The sequence below is a fragment of the Heptranchias perlo genome, chromosome 25 (genome assembly GCF_035084215.1).
Source record: "Heptranchias perlo isolate sHepPer1 chromosome 25, sHepPer1.hap1, whole genome shotgun sequence".
NCBI classification, from domain to species: Eukaryota; Metazoa; Chordata; class Chondrichthyes; order Hexanchiformes; family Hexanchidae; genus Heptranchias; species Heptranchias perlo.
In genome coordinates this window covers 21260062-21279903 of record NC_090349.1, presented here as the reverse complement: position 1 = coordinate 21279903, position 19842 = coordinate 21260062, and the positions used below count along the sequence as shown (strand labels likewise).

Sequence of the window (19842 nt, the reverse complement as noted above, 5' to 3'; positions counted from 1 at the left end):
CAATTGTTCCATATACTCATCTAGTACACCTACGTTCTCACTTCCATCATTATTTGCAAAAAAACGATGCAAATATTTATTTAATATCTTCATAATCCACAATTAGATTCCCCCCTTCGTCCCTGAACTGGAGACACCAGTTGCCTGTGGAACAAGAAGATTCACTGCCTTCAGGAGAGGAGAGGGGAGCGGAGAAATTGGCAAGGGGAAAAATAATTTTAAAAATACTGTCCCCTGTGCTTGGGTGTTAGACTAAGGACAGGAGATTGAATTGATTGGGTTAGGGGATTTAGTCTTTTTAAATATAAAATAAAAACTTTTTATTTAAAACTATTGGAATTGTATGCTGTCCTTTCAATCAAACTTGACTAGGTTCTGTTGGGTGTTGGCCTCTGCAGAAAACTGGTCACAAATTACCACTAAATTTGTAGTGATAAGAAAAACCATGATTAAGTAAGAAAATACTTGGAGTACAGGCAGTTCGATCAGCATCTGAAAGAAAAAGATAAGTTGTGGTTTTGAGTATGATACATCATCAAAAATAAATTGGCAGTCTCGCTTGGAGACTGTAATATGGTAGTTTGGGAAATGGAAAAATACTCTTCTGAAATTGGGATTAGGATATGTTTTTAGAGTAGAGTAGAGATAACTTAATCCTGCATCTAGTCATGTTATACCTTACTAGCTTTATGCTCACGCTGTGGGGGGGCAGAAAGTAGTTAAAACAGAGGACTTATCCACTGGCTTCCCACACTGATCTGGGCAACTGCAATCTTAAATTGCAGGTGGCAAGGACAAACAGCCGAAGCCAGTTGGGTCCTTCTTTAAATATGTGGATCGAGCTCCGATGACGTAATTAGCGCTCGACTGCAATATTAGCTTGAGGCCTGAGCGGGGGGAGCAATGGTGGTTTCTCCACCAGGCCAAACCTGCCGGGAGCTGGATCTAGTACCAGTAGAGGCCCAGCAAGGTAAGTTTTTGAAACACTTTTTTTCAAGTTTCCTTGTGGGCCAAGAGTGCTCCTCTGGATCCCACAAGGAAACATTGGGCCTCCCCTGCCCCGTGCTTAGCCCCCTCTCTGACCACGATCGCTCGCCAACTCCCCCAATCAACCTACCTTAGTGCCGGAACTATTCCTGCAAGTCCGCGGCAGTGGTCTCATGCTGCCTGAAATCCCGTTCCCGCTCACTGGCCAGGTGGGATGTTGACAAGCTCCATGTAAATGAAGCCTCGCAGTCCGGGCCTTGCTTTGTTCCAACTTTCATGTGCGCCAACTAATTCAGGCCCCCCATGCACCGATCCTGCCTCCTGTTAAAACCGACCTCTGTATGTGCAAAGTGGAACTGTGTTTCACTTTTTTTATTCGTTCATGGGATGTGGGCATTGCTGGCGAGGCCGGCATTTATTGTCCATCCCTAATTGCCCTTGAGAAGGTGGTGGTGAGCCGCCGCCTTGAACTGCTGCAGTCCGTGTGGTGACAGTTCTCCCACAGTGCTGTTAGGAAGGGAGTTCCTAGTGGTCCGATGCTGGGTGGTCCGTCCGGTTTTATTCTTATGACTTTTTTAGCGAGATTTACAATTGAGTGGCTTGCTAGGCCATTTCAGAGGGCAATTAAGAATCAACCACATTGCTGTGGGTCTGGAGTCACATATAGGCCAGACTGGGTAAGGACGGCAGGTTTCCTCCCCCCTAAAGGACATTAGTGAACCAGATGGGTTTTTACAACAATCCGGTAGTTTCATGGCCACCACACTGATACTAGTATTTTAGTTCCAGATTTTTATTTAATTTCCCCAGCTGCCGTGGCGAGATTTGAACTCATGACTCCGGATTATTACTCCAGGGCCTCTGGATTACCAGTCCAGTAACATAAACACAATGCTACCGTACCCACTGCACTGGTATATCTTGCCATAGTCACAAAAAAGTTTGAAAAACTACCCTCAACAGGCATAGTTAGATCAAAATTATTTTTTTAAACAAAGCTTGCAATTTTTAAATTTCTATTACAGTGCTTAACCCATTTGGGTCCTGCCTTCCTCTGTTCTGCGCCTAGGTCAGATATTGTGACAGAGGCAATTGTGAATGCCTTGCCTAGAAAACCGGGTCAAATTGCAGATGGGTGGGAATGCACAGCTGCAGTTTGTTCCATCATTGTTTCAAGATGGTGGGCCTGGCCGAGATTCAGGAATGGCTCAAGCAAATAGTTTTTTGGTAAGGATGTTAACATTTTAACATTTTGTGTAAATGGTATAATCATAATATTTGCAAATCTATTGTCGCTAATGTGAAATTATGGCATAATTGTCATCAGTTCATGGATCTGTTTCAGTTATAGCAAGCTGAGAATCATCAGTGCATTTCAGAACAGTGTTTATGGACATGATTTGTAATGTACTATACATTTCAAACTTTACAAACAGCAAATTGTCATTTCAGTAAATTTATAATATCTTCACTAATTTAATTAGTAATTTCCTTACCTAAAAATCCCTGTTTAAAAAATGTAATTTTGAAAACCATACCTGGATCTATATTATGTCTCTGTAAACACAATAATGTCATAGCAACAACAAGGAGACTGCACTGTGTAATTTTGTAATCAATAGACTTTTAAAGAAAACTACAGGTGGCGTGTATTTAGGATATGCAGCCAGGATGCTTACCACATCCTCCAAAAAGACATCTTTGATCCTACGTGTGGTAGTGAATCTGTGTCTGTCAACCTACCAGGGAAAGGGGTGCGATGCACAGTCACAGCTCCCTGTCATGGCTCAGTTCCAAGAAGGCATAGGGAGTAAATGCATCCCCTTTTCCCACTCCCCAAGCTTTACTGTCGATTATTTCATTTGATTGTTTCAATGGTGCTTTATTGTACTATCAGTACTAACCTGGTCAAGTTTCTTTCAGTTATCAAACTTTATGCCACTTTATTTAATAACATGATTGTTAATCATTTCTACCCCTCCCCCAAATGCAGGTCCTGTTCAACAGCACACAACCTGCATGTGGTTAACCTCCTCTGAAGCTCTGGCAGTGGCACCCTAGAAGTGGCCAGTTGCAGGCATATGACAATGGTCCAGTGACAGTTCTCGTTCTTATTCCACCTCTTTCACCCTCCTCCCAGCTGACTCAAAATGTAAAAAATGGCAATCTTAAGATCAACAGCTGAACAATTATACCTAGCCAAAATAACTGAAGTCTGACTTTTATTTCAAAACACACATTGGGGAGTAATTTATCATTGGTATTGTTCCAGTTTAAGCGATTAATTAGGCGTATGGCTTTTAGTAATCTTTGTTCTGCTGTGAGAAATAGCTTTACTGCAAAATATTTTTTTTTCAGCAAACTACCTCCTGTAGCTAACAATCTTCAGTTAATCAAAATGTTTGTTTCAATCCGTAATCACACTGAGCTATGCATTTAATACTTATTGTGCAATTTCCTTTATATTAAAATAAACCCGTAGCAAACTTTTCATCATTCTGTCTTTGAAGTTTGTGTGCTAGATCATATACCAGGAGTACTAAGATGCTGCAATTTGTATTGAATTTGCGTAGAAATTACAACATGGAAACAGGCTATTCAACCCAACCAGTCCATGTTGATATGCAGGCAGAAGTTCTGTTCCTATATCTCTTTATTCTCCTTTCCTTCAACCATCTATCTATTCTTAAATGTTGACACAGTCTCTGCCTCTATCAGTAACTCCATTAGTGCATTACACAGCCTCACAACCCTTTATGTGAAAAAGTTTCTCCTGCTCTGTCTTACATCTCTTGTATTATACTTGTATCTAGACCCCTCAACCACTAGAAACCGTCTGTTTCTTATCGACTCTGGCCCATCACGTCATAATTTAAACACCTCTATCAAATCACCCCTTAATTTCCTCTGTTCCAACAAAAGCAGCCTCAGTTTTTCAAGATTTTTTTCTGTATTTATATTTCCTCACACCAGGCAGCATCCTGGTGAATCTACGCTGTACCTTCTCTATTGCCTCAACATCCTTCCTGTAGCATGGAGTCCAAAACCGCACACTGCACACAGTACTCCAGCTGTGGTCTTACTATGGTGTTATATAGATTCACCATTACATCTCAACTCTTATATTCTAAAGATCTTGCCATAAAACCAAGTATTCTGTTAGCTTTTTTTTAAACCACCGTATCCACTTAAGGTGCTGTTATTAATGTCTTGTGAACTTGAACCCCTAAATCCCTCAGCTCTTCCACATCACCCAGCTTTTCCCCCATTTAAAATATAATTAGTACTTTTTTTAACAAAATGACCACCTCGAATTTACTGACATTGAATCCCATCTTCGACCTTTTATTCCACCATCTTATCTATATGCCCTTGCAGCGTATTTTGTTCCTCAGAATTATGTACCATGCCTCCTATTTTAGTAGTGTCTGCTTCCCATCTGTGTCAGTTTTTCTTTTTGCCTCTACCACATTCTTTCTCTTTTGCTTCCATTTTGTCCATTGGCCTCTTCAGTTTTTAACACCATGGCTGGAACTTTAATTCTTTTTGTTTTTCCTCAGTACGTATATGAGCTAATTCTAACTCTTTGCGTATCTCTTTCTGAAAACTTTTCTTCACCTTTTTAGTACTACTGTAATACATTATAATTCTGCTTGTTTGAAACTTTCACTATCAATCCCACCATGAAACTTTCACTATCAATCCCACCATGTTCCCATCACGATTACACTTGAGGTTTTTTCTGCCCCTCTTATTCTAAACATTTAAGCTTCTGTATTTTAGATTACTCTCACAAGTAATTCTCAGCTCCCTATGGTGCCAAGAGTATCTTCATTGGCTCTGGTAAGTAGGTAAATTTCTGATCGCAAGCCCAGAATGAGACACAGTAAACCCTTCTGTAAAATGTTTTAGCTACAATTGATCTTGTACCTCTATATGGAACCTTTTGCACATTGTTGCATTGTGGTAGAGCATCTCAACAGCAGACCTCATTTCAAACTTTTAACTATCAAGTGAATTTATTCAACAGTAGATGTGCAAGTGAATATATAAGAGTAATATATATTTACAGCAGATGAGTTGGTTGAAGAATACTGCTTTACTTTTTTTTCCTATTCTGCTGGGGTAACTCAATTTTATTATGTAAAATGTACACAATAGTGAATTCACTGTATCATTTGGGTACAAAACCTGAGACGCAGGCATTGTACTCTAAAGTTACTCGCCCACGTTTTGTGCCGTTAAAAAATACGATTCCCTTCTCCCTTTTCATTTCTTGCGAATTATAGTCATGATCCCAGTAAACTATGTTTTAGTATTCTTTTTTTACAAGGATAGAATTAGCCTTATTGTATACAAATAGGATCTCCCTGATGATAGTGTTGTGGTATTACTTTTCAATTTGGATTAATGAATTCTACCTGATGAACCTTAAAAGCTTGTGGGCAAAAATGTAACCTGTACTAAGTGGCTAAACAAAAGATATTCAGTATACTGCATCGTATTTGAATATTATTTCTATGGTATGGCTAACCAGAACTTGCATGTGATTTCTCTGTTTGAGTTATTTGGTTAGCTTTGCTGATGGAAGGAACAAGCCACGGAATATCCTCTACATAAATAAAAGCTAATCCACAGGCTGTAAAGGGTGACAAATATTTATCTAACTCTTTCCCTCCCCTATCCTGTATCCATGGGAATGTTTGATCTGATATATAAGCAAGGACACCGTGATGTTGTAAATTATATTGATTACAATTTTGTTACTTAGCAATACAAGGGCGAGGTCAAAAACAGCTGCAGGCTAAATTCAATCAGCTGAAAGAAACTGTGGGAACAGGAGAATTATATATTATAACATTAGTAGACATGCCTAGTGTACTGTAGCATGCCCTAAAACGTACTTCACAGATACCTGTATATGTTTACTAATACCATACACTATTACCTTCCAACCTCTCTAACTTCCCCATGCCCCTTTCTCTCCTAACCTCTTCCTTCAATCTTCCTCTCTCATTCCATCACCATCTCTTCCCCAGCTAACTAAGCTGTCAAACAACCTGTCACCTGATATCAGGCCTCAACCACTCCACATCCCTTCTGCACAACAAAACACTTGAAATAAAAGTGATGACAGGAAAACAGAAAGCCACACAATGTCGTATGAATGAAAGAAACATGAGGAAAAGTGAATTCATTTCAAAATATTCCAATTTGCTGATCAACTGGGAAAACTCCCCCAGAAATTACTGTTTTATATTTACAGGAATAAACAAATATTTCTTTCTAATTTGAGCATAGTGATTATTTCTTATCTGTTGTGTGGATTTTCTTTCCTTAATAGAGTTTTTGGATGAGGTAACAGAGAGGGTAGATGAGGGCAATGCAGTTGATGTGGTGTATATGGATTTTCAAAAAGCATTTGATAAAGTGCCACATGGTAGACTTGCTATTAAGACCACGGCCCATGGAATAAAGGGGGCAATAACAACACGGATACAGAATTGGAAACGGAGAGCGGTGATGAATGGTTGTTTTTCGGACTGGAGGGAGGTGTGCAGTGGTATTCCCCAGGAGTCGGTGCTGGGACCACTGCTTTTCTTGATATATATTAATGACATGGGCTTGGGAGTACAGGGCACAATTTCAAAATTTGCAGATTACACAAAACTTGGAGGGGTGAGGAGGATAGTGATAGACTTCAAGAAGATATAGACACGCTTACGGCATGGGTGGACACATGGTAGATGACTTTTAATGAGGAAAAATGTGAGGTGATGCATTTCGATAGGAAAAATGAGGAGAGGCAAATAAACTAAAGGGCACAATTCTAAAAGGGGTAAAGGAACAGAGGGATCTGGGGGTATATGTGCACAAATTGATGAAGGTGGCAGGGCATGAACTGATGCAGAAAATAATCAAGAAGGCTAATGGAATGCTGGCCTTTATATCTAGAGTACAAGGGGGCAGAAGTTATGCTGCAGCTATACAAGACCCTGGTTAGACCGCACTACTGTGAGCAGTTCTGGGCACTGCACCTTCGGAAGGACATATTGGCCTTGGAGGGAGTGCAGCGTAGGTTTACTAGAATGATACCCGGACTTCAAGGGTTAAGTTACGAGGAGAGATTACACAAATTGGGGTTGTATTCTCTAGAGTTTAGAAGGTTAAGGGGTGATCTGATCAAAGTTTATAAGATATTAAGGGGAACAGATAGGGTGGATAGAGAGAAACTATTTCCGCTGGTTAGGGATTCTAGGAGTAGGGGGCACAGTCTAAAAATTAGAGCCAGACCTTTCAGGAGCGAGATTAGAAAACATTTCTACACACAAAGGGTTGTAGAAGTTTTGAACTCTCTTCCGCAAACGGCAATTGATACTAGCTCAATTGCTAAATTTAAATCTGAGATGGATAGCTTTTTGGCAACCAAAGGTATTAAGGGATATGGGCCAAAGGCAGGTATATGGAGTTAGATCACAGATCAGCCATGATCTTATCAAATGGCGGAGCAGGCACGATTGGCTGAATGGCCTACTCCTGTTCCTATGTTGAGAAAGCGGTTAAAAAAGCATACGGGGCCCTTCCTTTCTAAATAGAGGCATGGCATACAAAAGCAAGGAAGTCATGATGAACCTTTATAAAACACTGGTTCGCCCACAACTGGAGAACTGTGTCCAGTTCTGTGCACTGCACTTTAGGAAGCATGTGAAGGCCTTGGAGAGGGTGCAGAGGAGATTTACTAGAATGATACCAGGGATGATGGACTGGAGAAGCTGGGATTGTTCTCCTTGGAACAGAAAAGGTTGAGAGGAGATTTGATAGAGGTATTCAAAATCATGGAGGGTCTAGACAGTGTAGGTAAAGAGAAACTGTTCCCATTGGCAGAAGGGTCAAGAACAAAAGGGCATAGATTTAAGGTGATTGGCAAAAGAACCAAAGGTGACATGAGAAAAAACGTTTTTATGCAGCGAATGGTTGGGATCTGGAATGCACTGCCCAAGAGAGTGGTGGAGGCAGATTCAATTATGGCCTTCAAAAGGGAACTGGATAAGTACTTGAAACGAAAAAATGTGCAGGGCTACGGGGATAGGGCGGGGGAGTGGGACTAGCTGGATTGCTCGTACATAGAGCAAGCGCGGACTCGATGGGCCGAATGGCCTGTGCTGTAACCTTTCTATGATTCTATGTGAAACAATTAGGTTTGCACAGACTGTGGCTTCTTTCTGTGTCGCTCTAGCTGGCTGTTGTAGGTGTGCGTTCTGCATGATGAGCTGACCAAGTTTGCTTACCCCACACCTGAGAGAGTGTTTTGCACAACAGACTGCCGCATCTAGCAACACAACTGAGAACAGACCAAATTCACTCCCAACTTCCTCCGCCTGAATGGACTGTCAGTCATATTCCTAATGTGAGCAGCCCTTTCCAGAAGATTAGTGTTGTATTAGAAAAATCAAAAGTATATTTTCACATGTATTGTTCGACATCACAAAGGTGGCTTCTGTTTATGGTTTAAAAATTATAGTATTCAATTTGTAACGTGATGTTCTGAGCGCAGAGTAACAACATGCATTTATATAGCGTATTTAATGTATTAAAATGTCCCACGGCACTTCGAGCGTAATCAGACAAAAATTATATTGAGCAAAAGAAGGAGATATTAGGATGGGTGATTAAAAGCCTGGTCAAAGATGTAGGTTCTAAGGAGCTTCTTGAAGGAGGAAAAAGAGATATAGGTTTAGGGAGGGAATTCCAGAGCTTAGGGCTTCGACAGCTTACGGCACACCTGCCAATGGTGGGGCGAAGGAAGTGGGTTGATGCTCAAAACGCCAGAGTTGGAGAAACGCAGAGTTCACAGAGGATTGTAGAACTGGAGGAGGTTACAGAGATAGGGAAGGACGAGGCCATGGAAGAATTTGAACATGAGGATGAGAATTTCAAAATTGAGGCATTGGTGAACTGGGAGCCAGTGTTGGTCAGCACGCAGAGGGGTGTTGGATGAATGGGACTTGGTTCGGGTTAGGATGAGGGCAGCAGTTTTGGATGAGCTCAAGTTTATGGAGGGTGGAAGATGGAAGGCTGCCCAGGAAAGCATAGGAATAGTTGAGTCTGGAGGTAACAAAGGCAAGCAGCAGATGGACAGAGACAGGCGATGTTACGGAGATGGAAGTAGGCAGTCTTTGTGAATGGAGAGGACATGGAGTCCGCTCAGGGTCAAATAGGACGCCAAGGTTACGAACAGACTGGTTCAGCCTAAGACCGTGGTCAGGGAGGGGGATGGAATTGGAGGCTAGGGAATGGAGTTTGTGTGTGCTATGATTATTAGTGCCATTTATATTTGATAAACCTCAAAACTTTGCAGGGTAAAATGTGTTCTGTGCTGGATGGTAAATAAAAAGTATTTGGTTTACTGCAACAGATTTTGTTTTAAATTTGCAAACGTGTGGTGGTCATAACGATTTCTCTGCTCATAGTTTGATCAGTGTTGCTAATGGAATTCTTGATACGGTAACATACTGGTATCAAACATACTGGTAACCATGAAAAACTCTGAATAAAGTAATTACAAATTCCAGTCAGTTCTTTTGCTATGTCACTCTTTTTTCCCATTTCAACATGGTTTATATTAAGTCCTAACAGTATAAGGTGTTTATCAGTGAATTAATTATGCTTGTTGTAACACGCATTCAGCTTTGAATAGCATCTAAATTGCGGAATGAATCATGAATTCTGACAGATTAATCATCTCTGAATAGAAGGTGACTTCCTCAAAGTTTGGAGTGTGTATGTAAAAGTAGGTAGATTATCCTGTATAATTTTATCAAAGTATGCATAAGTACCCTGTACTCGCTCTACTTTGCAGTAAACTTGTGGTGGACTGTCATTTAGCAGATTGCTTTCATTGCAGCTTAAAATCTTCAGGTGTTGTTAATCTTACTTCAGAAATCACTCTTTATTAGTGTGAAAATCTATCACCGCCTCTTAAAAAAAAAATCTCTGGCACCATCACAGAAATTTTTGCTTATTAAAACAATCGTTCCTCCATTGTATTTACATTCATGTGAATTTTGTGCTGGTCAAGACACCTACATCAAGAATTCCAGTGTCAGGTATAACATGGGTCGATGCAGAGTAAAGCTTCCTGTACTTACTCCCAACCTCTTTTCCATCTCTAACACCAGCCAAACTGTTGCCTCCCTAAGTGAAATTGCCAATTAGTGTCAGCTTTGGCCCTATCTTCTAGGAACTGGATTAAGAGTGCTCAGTCTCATTTTGCGCAGGAACCGTACTACCTGCAGACAGAGATGACCTTTGTTCTATCAGTCTGGGCTTGGATTGAACCAGATTCCAGTGGTGAAAGGCCCTTCTATTGCTAGTTTCTGTTTTAATACTGAATAGCAAATGGTCAGAACTATTCCAGGTGAAATTCAATACAGAGAGTGCAAAGAAGTGCAGATTGGAGGAAAGAATTGGGAGACAGACAGACTTGATGAATCAATAAAACTGAGATAAATTGCCAAATCAGTAAAATATGACTGAGGCATCAAGTTGAAACTGTATGGTACTCTGGTCAAACCACATCTGGGGTGTTGCATTTGGTTCTAATTAACAAGATACAAAGGAAATTTCAAAGCCCTTGAAGAGATGCAGAGAAAGTCTGTGAGGCTGATCCTTAGTGCCAGAGCATTGAATTATGAGGACAAGCTTGAAAAACTCAGGACTAGTGAACCTTCAAAGTGAATGAGAGGGGATCATTTGGACGTTTTTAAGATATTGAGCAGAATAGGAAAGGAAAATCTGGAGCACAATTTTAAGTTAAACCGAGAGTGCAGAACAAGGGATAGGTATAATTATAAACTGGTAAAAGGCAAGTTCCGGACTGATGAAGCAAGTTATTTTCTTAATGGCGAGAGACTGGAAAGTACTGCAGTACAAAGGGATCTGGGGGTCCTAGTGCAAGAAAATCAAAAAGTTGGTATGCAGGTGCAGCAGGTGATCAAGAAAGCCAACGGAATGTTGGCTTTTATTGCTAGGGGGATAGAATATAAAAACAAGGAGGTATTGCTGCAGTTATATAAGGTATTGGTGAGACCGCACCTGGAATACTGCATACAGTTTTGGTGTCCATACTTAAGAAAAGACATACTTGCTCTCGAGGCAGTACAAAGAAGGTTCACTCGGTTAATCCCGGGGATGAGGGGGCGGACATATGAGGAGAGGTTGAGTAGATTGGGACTCTACTCATTGGAGTTCAGAAGAATGAGAGGCGATCTTATTGAAACATATAAGATTGTGAAGGGTCTTGATCGGGTGGATGCAGTAAGGATGTTCCCAAAGATGGGTGAAACTAGAACTAGGGGGCATAATCTTAGAATAAGGGGCTGCTCTTTCAAAACTGAGATGAGGAGAAACTTCTTCACTCAGAGGGTGGTAGGTCTGTGGAATTTGCTGCCCCAGGAAGCTGTGGAAGCTACATCATTAGATAAATTTAAAACAGAAATAGACAGTTTCCTAGAAGTAAAGGGAATTAGGGGTTATGGGGAGCGGGCAGGAAATTGGACATGAAGCTGAGTTCGGATCGGTCAATGCCCTGTGGGTGGCGGAGAGGGCCCAGGGGCTATGTGGCCGGGTCCTGCTCCGACTTCTTGTGTTCTTTAGATTTGTGGTTGGGATCAGATCAGCCATGATCTTATTGAATGGCGGAGCAGGCTCGAGGGGCCGATTGGCCTACTCCTGCTCCAATTTCTTATGTTCTTATGTTCTTATGAAGCATTTTTGCATGCAAAGTGATCAGTGCCTGTGATAGGGAACCATAGCTTTCTATGGAAGGATGAGTGAAACGGACCCCTTTAAATGTGAAGGGTGCATTTAACAAAAACTTCAGTGAGGAGTTATTGAAGGCCTGCACCCCTTATATGACAGAGTAAAGTTTTCTAAATAGCTATTATTTACAAAGTAAAGTAATCTGGACTGGGTGGTATAAGTTGTGGGAATAGGTTCTTTGTCATGGTAGTGCTTATGAACTGGGTGGGCCATTTTAAAATGAGACAAAAAAGATCCCTTTTTCCAAATGGGACTATGCTTTCAGAATTCCTGTTGGCCCAAGAGGCTTTGGCTTCATATCAAGCCAGGGAAACCATCAATAATTATCTGTTGACCTTTAATTTCTGAAGGGTTTCCTTAACTTTTGCCTAGAAGCCAACAGGGGGCGATATAACATGCCTGCTGTCATTTGGGGTTGTATACCAGTTGGACTACTTTCCCTAATGTCTCTTTGGGTTGTAATTTCTCTTTCTTTTGATGAATGGCATTTGCTTCTGTGCTAGGGCTAGTGAAAAATTTAGCGGTCTACCTAGTTTGAGGAGAAGGCATGAACAATGGGGCAGTGTGGCTGGTGAAAGACCAGTCTGCCCTGTGGACTTTGTCAAAAGCCTTGCTAAAATCCATGTAGACTACATCAAATGCGCTACCCTCATTGACCCTCCTTGTTACCTCCTCAAAAAATTCATTCAAGTTAATCAGACAAATCCATGCTGACTGTCCTTGATTAATCCGTGCCTTTCTAAATGACTATTCATACTGTCCCTCAGAATTGTTTCCAATAATTCGCCTACCACTGAGGTTAGGCTGACTGGTCTGTAATTATTCAGTCTATCCCTTTCTCCATTTTTAAATAACGGTACAACGTTGCACATTTGTTTGCACATTTCAGTCGTATTATGTTTCAGGTCACTTCAGATGTACAGTTTGCACTTTTCTTGTAGCAGGATTTTCTGGTGGGTTGTACTATTAACGAATGCTTAAAATTGGGAATCAATGTGGGGGGTTAGAGCTGCCTTTGACTATCCAGAAAAAAAATCCTTTTGACGAACGCGTGCTTAGCTGCGCAGCTCTAATGTATGCTTTGTGGGATTTCAGCTTTTGATTTACAAATACCAAAAAAATGATGGCTGCTAAAGTTAAAATTTAAAAACACTCTTTATAGTGTTCACTATTACACCACCGGACACACATTTCTATTTTCTGACTGCGATACTGATGTTGCTACTGTCTTCACTTGCTTAACCCCTACCCGTTGAATAAACCAAATTGCTTACCACTCGGAAGTAGCATTTTATGGATTAGTAACTTGTGCATAAAAATATTTCCTGTTTGTCACGTAACGATCTAAAGTCCTTTCTTGTTAAACATGCTGTTCTGGAAACCATTTATACTGTACCAGCAGAGTTTGCACTCTACTGTGCAGCTGAAATTATATGATTCAGCACATTACATTGATCTTTTCACATTGCTAGACTACTGTGGTGCAACTGGCAGTACAAGTGGTTTTAACCGTTTAACAGGTTGAAGGAGATTTCATTCAAGTAGCTAAATTAACCGCGTGTACAGATCAGTGAACAAGAAAAGGCGTTTACTCTTTAGTGTGATCACCTGACTCTGATACGTACATTGTGGAATCAGATAACTTGGGCTGTAGTTGTGATACTTCATAAAAACGAAGTACAAGGCAGCTTGTTTTCACTTCTGCAACAATGCAACATACAGATATAACTTGTGTCCGCCCTGCTGAATTTAGTGACAGTCCTTTGGAAAGCTCTTCATACATTTGGGAATTTGAGACAAATGGTATGTGTTACGTTTACATTTGTTCGAGTCATAATTAGATAGATTCATCCTTTTTTATTTAGATTTTTAATTAACAGTGTTGCATGGGCTTATGCAAGGAATACAGAGTTAGGATTAGAGTGTTCTGCAGTCTTGTAAATTTCTAGAAATTCTGCTTTATAAAAAAACTTGTAAAAATTCCCCCTGTCCTGTTTTTGTACTGTATTTGAAAGGAAAGATATCCAATTTTTCAAGCCTGGTAAAGGATTAAAGCAGCTGTCTTTTGGAAATGTGTATTCGGTGCAATGAATGATGTTACTGATTAAACTGGTTGAAGGAGAAGAAATCTTAAATGGAGATTAAACTATAGTCTACTTCTACTAATTCAATGTAATTTGAATTATCCAATAATCTGAATTAAGCAATATAAATAACACAGCAGAGTGGGAATTTAGTGCACACTAAAAAAAAAATGAATTATCAGCAACATTGAATTAAGAGGAGTAGACTGTATTTGAATTATAAAAATAAATTAATTCTAGTTCTGTAATATTCTGTATGAATGTTAACCAGTTCAGCTTAGTACAGTCCTACACAACTGATAAATATGAATATTCCCAAGATAAAGTTCAAGAGTAGGGTTATTTAGTGCCTCATAAAGGTTAATGTTTCACTGAAGAATCAATGACCTTTTCATCACGAAAAAGATCAGGGACGCCCGCAAGGTAAAAGGAGGGTGGATATTGCTGGACCATGTGTAACGTTATCAAAGACACACAGACATGAGAAAAAGATAAATGAATATTCTCCCCCACTCCAGGAATGTTCATTTCTTTTGTTTTCTAGGCCACAGATAGGAATTAAGACTAGACATTCAATGTTGTTAGATGAGTTGCAAAAGATCTGGAGGCTGCATAGGAAGAAGCCAACCAAAAGGTTATTAGTGGCAACAGAGACTAGAGTACATGGTGATAGTTGTACATAGGAACAGGACTAGGCCATTCAGCCCCACTACCCTATTTCGTTATTCAATTAGATCAAGGCTGATCTGTACCTCAACTCCAGTTATCTGCCTTTTCTCCATATCCCTTAATACCCTTACCTAACAAGAATATTTCGATCTCAGTCTTGAAAATTTTAATTCACTCAGCACCTACAGCCTTTTGGGGAGAGAGTTCCAGATTTCCGCTACCCTTTTTGTGAAAAAATGCTTCCTGATTTCATTTCTAACTGGCTTAGCTCTACATTTAAGATTATGCCATCTTGTTTTGGATTCCTTCACCAGAATAAATAGTTTCTCTGTATTGCCCTATCAAATTCCTTTTATTATTTTAAACACCTTGATTAGATCACCTCTCAACCTTCTAAACTCAAGGGAATACAAGTCACATTTATACAACCTGCCCTCATAGTTCAAACTTTTAAGCCCCGGTATCATTCTAGTGAATCTGAGCTGCATCTACTCAAAGACCAATATACCTTTCCTGAGATGTACCCAAAACTAAATGCAATACTCCAGATGGGGTCTGACCAACTGTACAACTGAAGCATAATTTTGTCACTTTTGTATTACAACTCCCTTTTATGAAATAAAGGCCAACATTCTCTCTCTTACGCTGTCCCTGATGATAGATAACTTGTATTTCTGTAACCTGTACAAAACAATTTGATTATTTGTGAAAACTCAGAATTTTCCTCTAACAGAAATGTGTGAACCATACAAAAGAAGGAATCTTCATGTAAAACCCAGGGTAGGCACAGTTCAGTATGAGAAACGACAAACCTTTTATAGAATGTGGGCACTTTTTGAATACAGCTATATTCCCCGAACAGAAATGTGTGAACCCTACAGAAGAAGGAATCTTCATGTAAAACCCAGGGTAGGCACAGTTCAGTATGAGAAACGACAAACCTTTTATAGGATGTGGGCCCTTTTTAAATACAGCTATATTCCACTTACATATTCTATTTAACCTCACAATAGAAACCTTCCTTAAAGCCTCCTTACAATGATTCAGTAGGTAAGTGCACCAGATGGTTTGACATTGACCCATGCAGGCCAGGAATGTTGCAGGTTTGATGCTTTGTCAATGCAGGGCAGCAGTGAAGGTGTTATAATTGATTTCAGCATCCATAGGCTGGGATGGAGTGAAAAACAGAGCAACCAGTCAGGTTTTCCAGGGAATGTACATCTGCGGAAACTGTGAGAGGACAGGGATTAGTTTAGCAGTGATCTCCCCTGCCCCCCAATCCCCCAAGTAAATAGTTTGCTAGTGCTCATTGTCCAGATTCTCACATGAAGAGGAGCTGCTGCTACTTCTGGAACTGTGTTCCATTTTAGATCTCCACATTCAGGATAGGAAGATTGGAGATTGGTGGAGAGAGAGAATCCATGGTGCAGCAAACTCATTGTGAATTTTGTAACTAAAGTGATTGTGACATAATTGTCCATTAACTTTTAGTGTAGGTGTTGAGATATGTCCGGAATGTTTGAATGTTAATTTTGATGGACGTGTTTCTAATAAGTTTGACTGTAATAATTTAGCAATGGCATTTTCAGTTCTGTTGCATGCTGTAGGTGAAAAGGATGAGGAGACTAGTTGCCATTTCTTGGGTCACTCATGTAGAGTGGGATATCTGCTGAAGTGGCACTATTTGATTTCTCTTTTCTCTTCAGTTTTCTTCCCTCCTCTCAGTGCATTGACATGTAGCTGAGGGATGGTTCCACAGGCAATTGTCATTCTCTGATGCCTTGTCAAAGTTGCCATTATGGATGGGTGGTCCTTGACAGCGTGTTGACCAAATATTTGACTGCAAGGAGGCATCTAGTGGAACCTAATCCTGTCCTCATTTGAAGTCCACATGTGCATTTCCAGCAGGAGTAATTGGGTAGTGATCAGAAGCAGGAATCATGTCTTGAGGCCAAAAGTAGTGCCCTTACCACAGTCCCTGCTGATATCAGGTAACTCGGCACCAACCAGGGATCAAGTCCTGGGGCCTTGCTGGTCGTTTATAGCTCAGCTATTTACTGGATAAACTCGCAGACAGTATTTTTAATAACACCCCTCAACCATGAGTTCAAATTAGCTCCCATCAAATGTTCATTACACTCTATCCCTGAAATGGTCTTCTGGCCTTGCTGTATAATGTTTGCCTGATAGAATAACGAAACTACTTGCAATAACTACGTCTGACCTTGATGAGAAATGCAGACAAAAAAGTCACTGCAGACAATGAGAGGCAGCTGTGTCGCAATGAGAGGCTCTCACTCCACAAATGCCAAAGCCATCTTGGAACATTGCCAGGTTAAAGCCTAGTGGCACAATATGATGTCCCAGGAAAAAAAAATCCTGTTTTCTAAATTGAAACCTTGCTGAAAAATTCTGAGCTTTAAAAAGAATATATATTTTGAAGTTTACTTGACCTAATTAAAGTGCCACAAGTTTTGGTGGGATGTGGCAATATTCATAATGACAGAGTTGTCTTGAATTATAAACTCTCTACTTATTAAATATTTTTATTGTATTCCATTCATAAAGACGCAGTATCCTTTATGTATTCCCAGAGTTACTAATAAACAAGTATACCAAGTTTTTCCACCAAATATCACAGAAGTGTATCAGAAATGTTTGCTTGTTGTGCAAAAGCCATGATTTTTTATGACACTGGAGCATTGCTAAATTATTATTACGGTCAAGCTTATTAGAAACACGTCCATCAAAATTAACACTTTAGGCCATGGTTCAATCCTAGGGAAGGAAAACTTTACCAATGGTCACACTCCTGATCACTGTCTGGTTACTCCCACTAAAGGCACATGTGTGAACACCCTGGTCATTCCCCTTGGTATGGTAATTTTTGCTTCCTCAAGCCCAAGGCATGAAGACTTGAACCTATCTGGTGCACAATTGGTTCAGCTGTCCATTGTCAGCTTTGACTGGACCACATCAGAACTTGCTCTCCTCTGCCAAAACCACTCACTATGTTCACCATGGAAAGCAAAGGTAAGTTCTGGCTCCTTTTCCCCATTGTTAGCAAAATTGAAGCCCATGGGATTAAAGGGAAAGTGGCCACACGGATATGAAATTGGCTAAGGGATAGAAAGCAGAGAGTATTGGTGAACAATTGTTTTTCAGACTGGAGGGAAGTGTGCAGTGACGTCCCCCAGGGGTCGATGTTGGAACCACTGCTCTTTTTGATATATATTAATGACCTGGACTTGTGTATACAGGGCATAATTTCATAGTTTGCAGATGACATGAAACTCGGAAATGTAGTAAACAGTGAGGAGGATAGTAACAGACTTCAGGAGGACATCGACAGACTGGTGATATGGGCAGACACATGGCAGATGAAATTTAACCAGAGAAGTGTGAAGTGATTCATTTTGGTTGAAAGAATGAGGAGAGGCAATATAAACTAAATGGTACAATTTTAAAGGGGGTGCAGAAATAGACACACCTGGGGGGGTGTACGTACACAAGTCTTTGAAGGTGGTAGGACAAGTTGAAAAGGCTGTTAAAAAGGCATACGAGATTCTTGGCTTTATAAATAGAGGCATAGAGTACAAAAACAAGGAAGTTATGCCAAACCTTTATAAAACACTGGTTAGGCCCCAGCTAGAATATTGTGGCCAATTTTGGGCACCACATTTTAGGAAGGATGTCAATGCCTTAGAGAGGGTGCATAGGATATTTACTAGAATGGTACCAGGGATGAAAAACTTCAGTTATATGGAGAGACTAGAGAAACTGGGGTTTTTCTCCTTAGAGCAAAGAAAGTTAAGGGGAGATTAGATAGAGGTGTTCAAAATCATGAAACATTTTGATAGAGTAAATAAGGAGAAATTGGTTTCCAGCGGCAGAAGGAACGGCCGCTAGAGGACACAGAATTAAGGTAATTGGTAAAAGAATCAGAGGCGACATGAGGACTTTTTTTCTTACTCAACAAGTTGTTATGATCTGGAATGCACTGCCTGAAAGCGTGTTGGAAGCAGATTCAATAATAACTTTCAAAAGGGAATTGGATAAATACTTGAAGGGAAAAAATTTGCAGGGCTATGGGGAATTGGGAGTGGGACTTATTGGATAGCTCTATCAAAGAGGCGGTATAGGCTCGATGGGCCAAATGGCCTCCTTCTGTGCTGTATGATTACCAACTTTCTCCTTAAACCCTCTCCACCCTTACCTTCAATAACAAATATGAGGAACTCATGGACTTCTTTGTCACTAAGATTGCGACCATCTGTTCAGCTCCCTCTGCTGTATCCACCCCTTCCCCTTGCCCACCAAGCCAAACTTCCCCAAGGCTCCTCCCTGGCCTAACCCTGAACCTGCGTCTTTCTCTAGTTTCTCTCCGAGCTCATGATGTCCATGAGATCCATGTCCTGCTTGCTTGCCGCCATTCCCACTAAACTACTAACCATCCAACCAATAATTTGGACTCTGGAATCAGAAGTAAACACTGGCATGGACCTGTTGGGCCGAATGGCCTATTTCTGTGCTGTGCATTCTTTGTAACCCAACTTCCCTTCCTGGCTCCCATACTAGTCGATAATGTAAATTGTTCCCTCTTCTCGGGTAATGACCCCCACCTTTTCAAAACTGCCATCATTACTCCAGCCTCAAAAAACCCATCCTCACTCAACACCTATGTCCTTACAACTCCCAGCCTACCTCCAAACTTCCTTTTCTCTTTGAATGTGTTGTGACCTCCCAAATCTATGCTCATCTTTCCCACAACTCCATGTTTGAAACTCTCCAATCAGCTATTCACTCCTGTCACATCACTGAATCGCCCTAATCAAAGTCACCATTGACATCCTCTGTGACTGTGATATACTATCACTCGATATCTTTCTCTGCAGCCTTTGACATGGTTGACCACACAATCCTCCTTCAACGCCTCCTTCATTGTCCTGTCCTCACTTGGTTCCACTCTTACCTATCCCAAAAGTAGACAAAGCATCTCCAGTAATGGCTTCTCCTCCTGCCCCCGAAGATATGGGGTCAGGTTCAACATGTACGCTCATGCACCCAGCTCTATCTCTCGACCACTTCTATTGAATCCTCCACTGCCCCCATCATGGGCTGCAATTTTATCCAGTTAAACTTGAGAAGACCGAAGACATCATCTTCAGCCCCCACCACAAATTCCATATCCTCACCACCAGTTCCACCCCCTCCACAGCCACTGTCTCAGGTTATATCAGATTGTTTGCAACCTTAGTGTCCTATTTGACCTAGAGCTAAG

At 40.7% G+C, this 19842-nt stretch overlaps 1 protein-coding gene across 3 annotated transcripts in view; it reads left to right on the top strand.

Moving 5' to 3' along the window:
• Window positions 1-19842, top strand: part of tpcn1 (two pore segment channel 1) — a 70117-nt gene that overhangs the window by 9677 nt on the left and 40598 nt on the right. The window contains exon 1 of one of the 3 annotated variants that reach the window (XM_068005722.1): window positions 13536-13611. The exons of the other annotated variants lie outside the window; for them this stretch is intronic. The gene's annotated coding sequence lies outside the window, so the exon portion shown is untranslated. Of the gene's footprint in view, window positions 1-13535; window positions 13612-19842 lie in introns of those variants that run through there. 3 annotated transcript variants of the gene reach the window in all.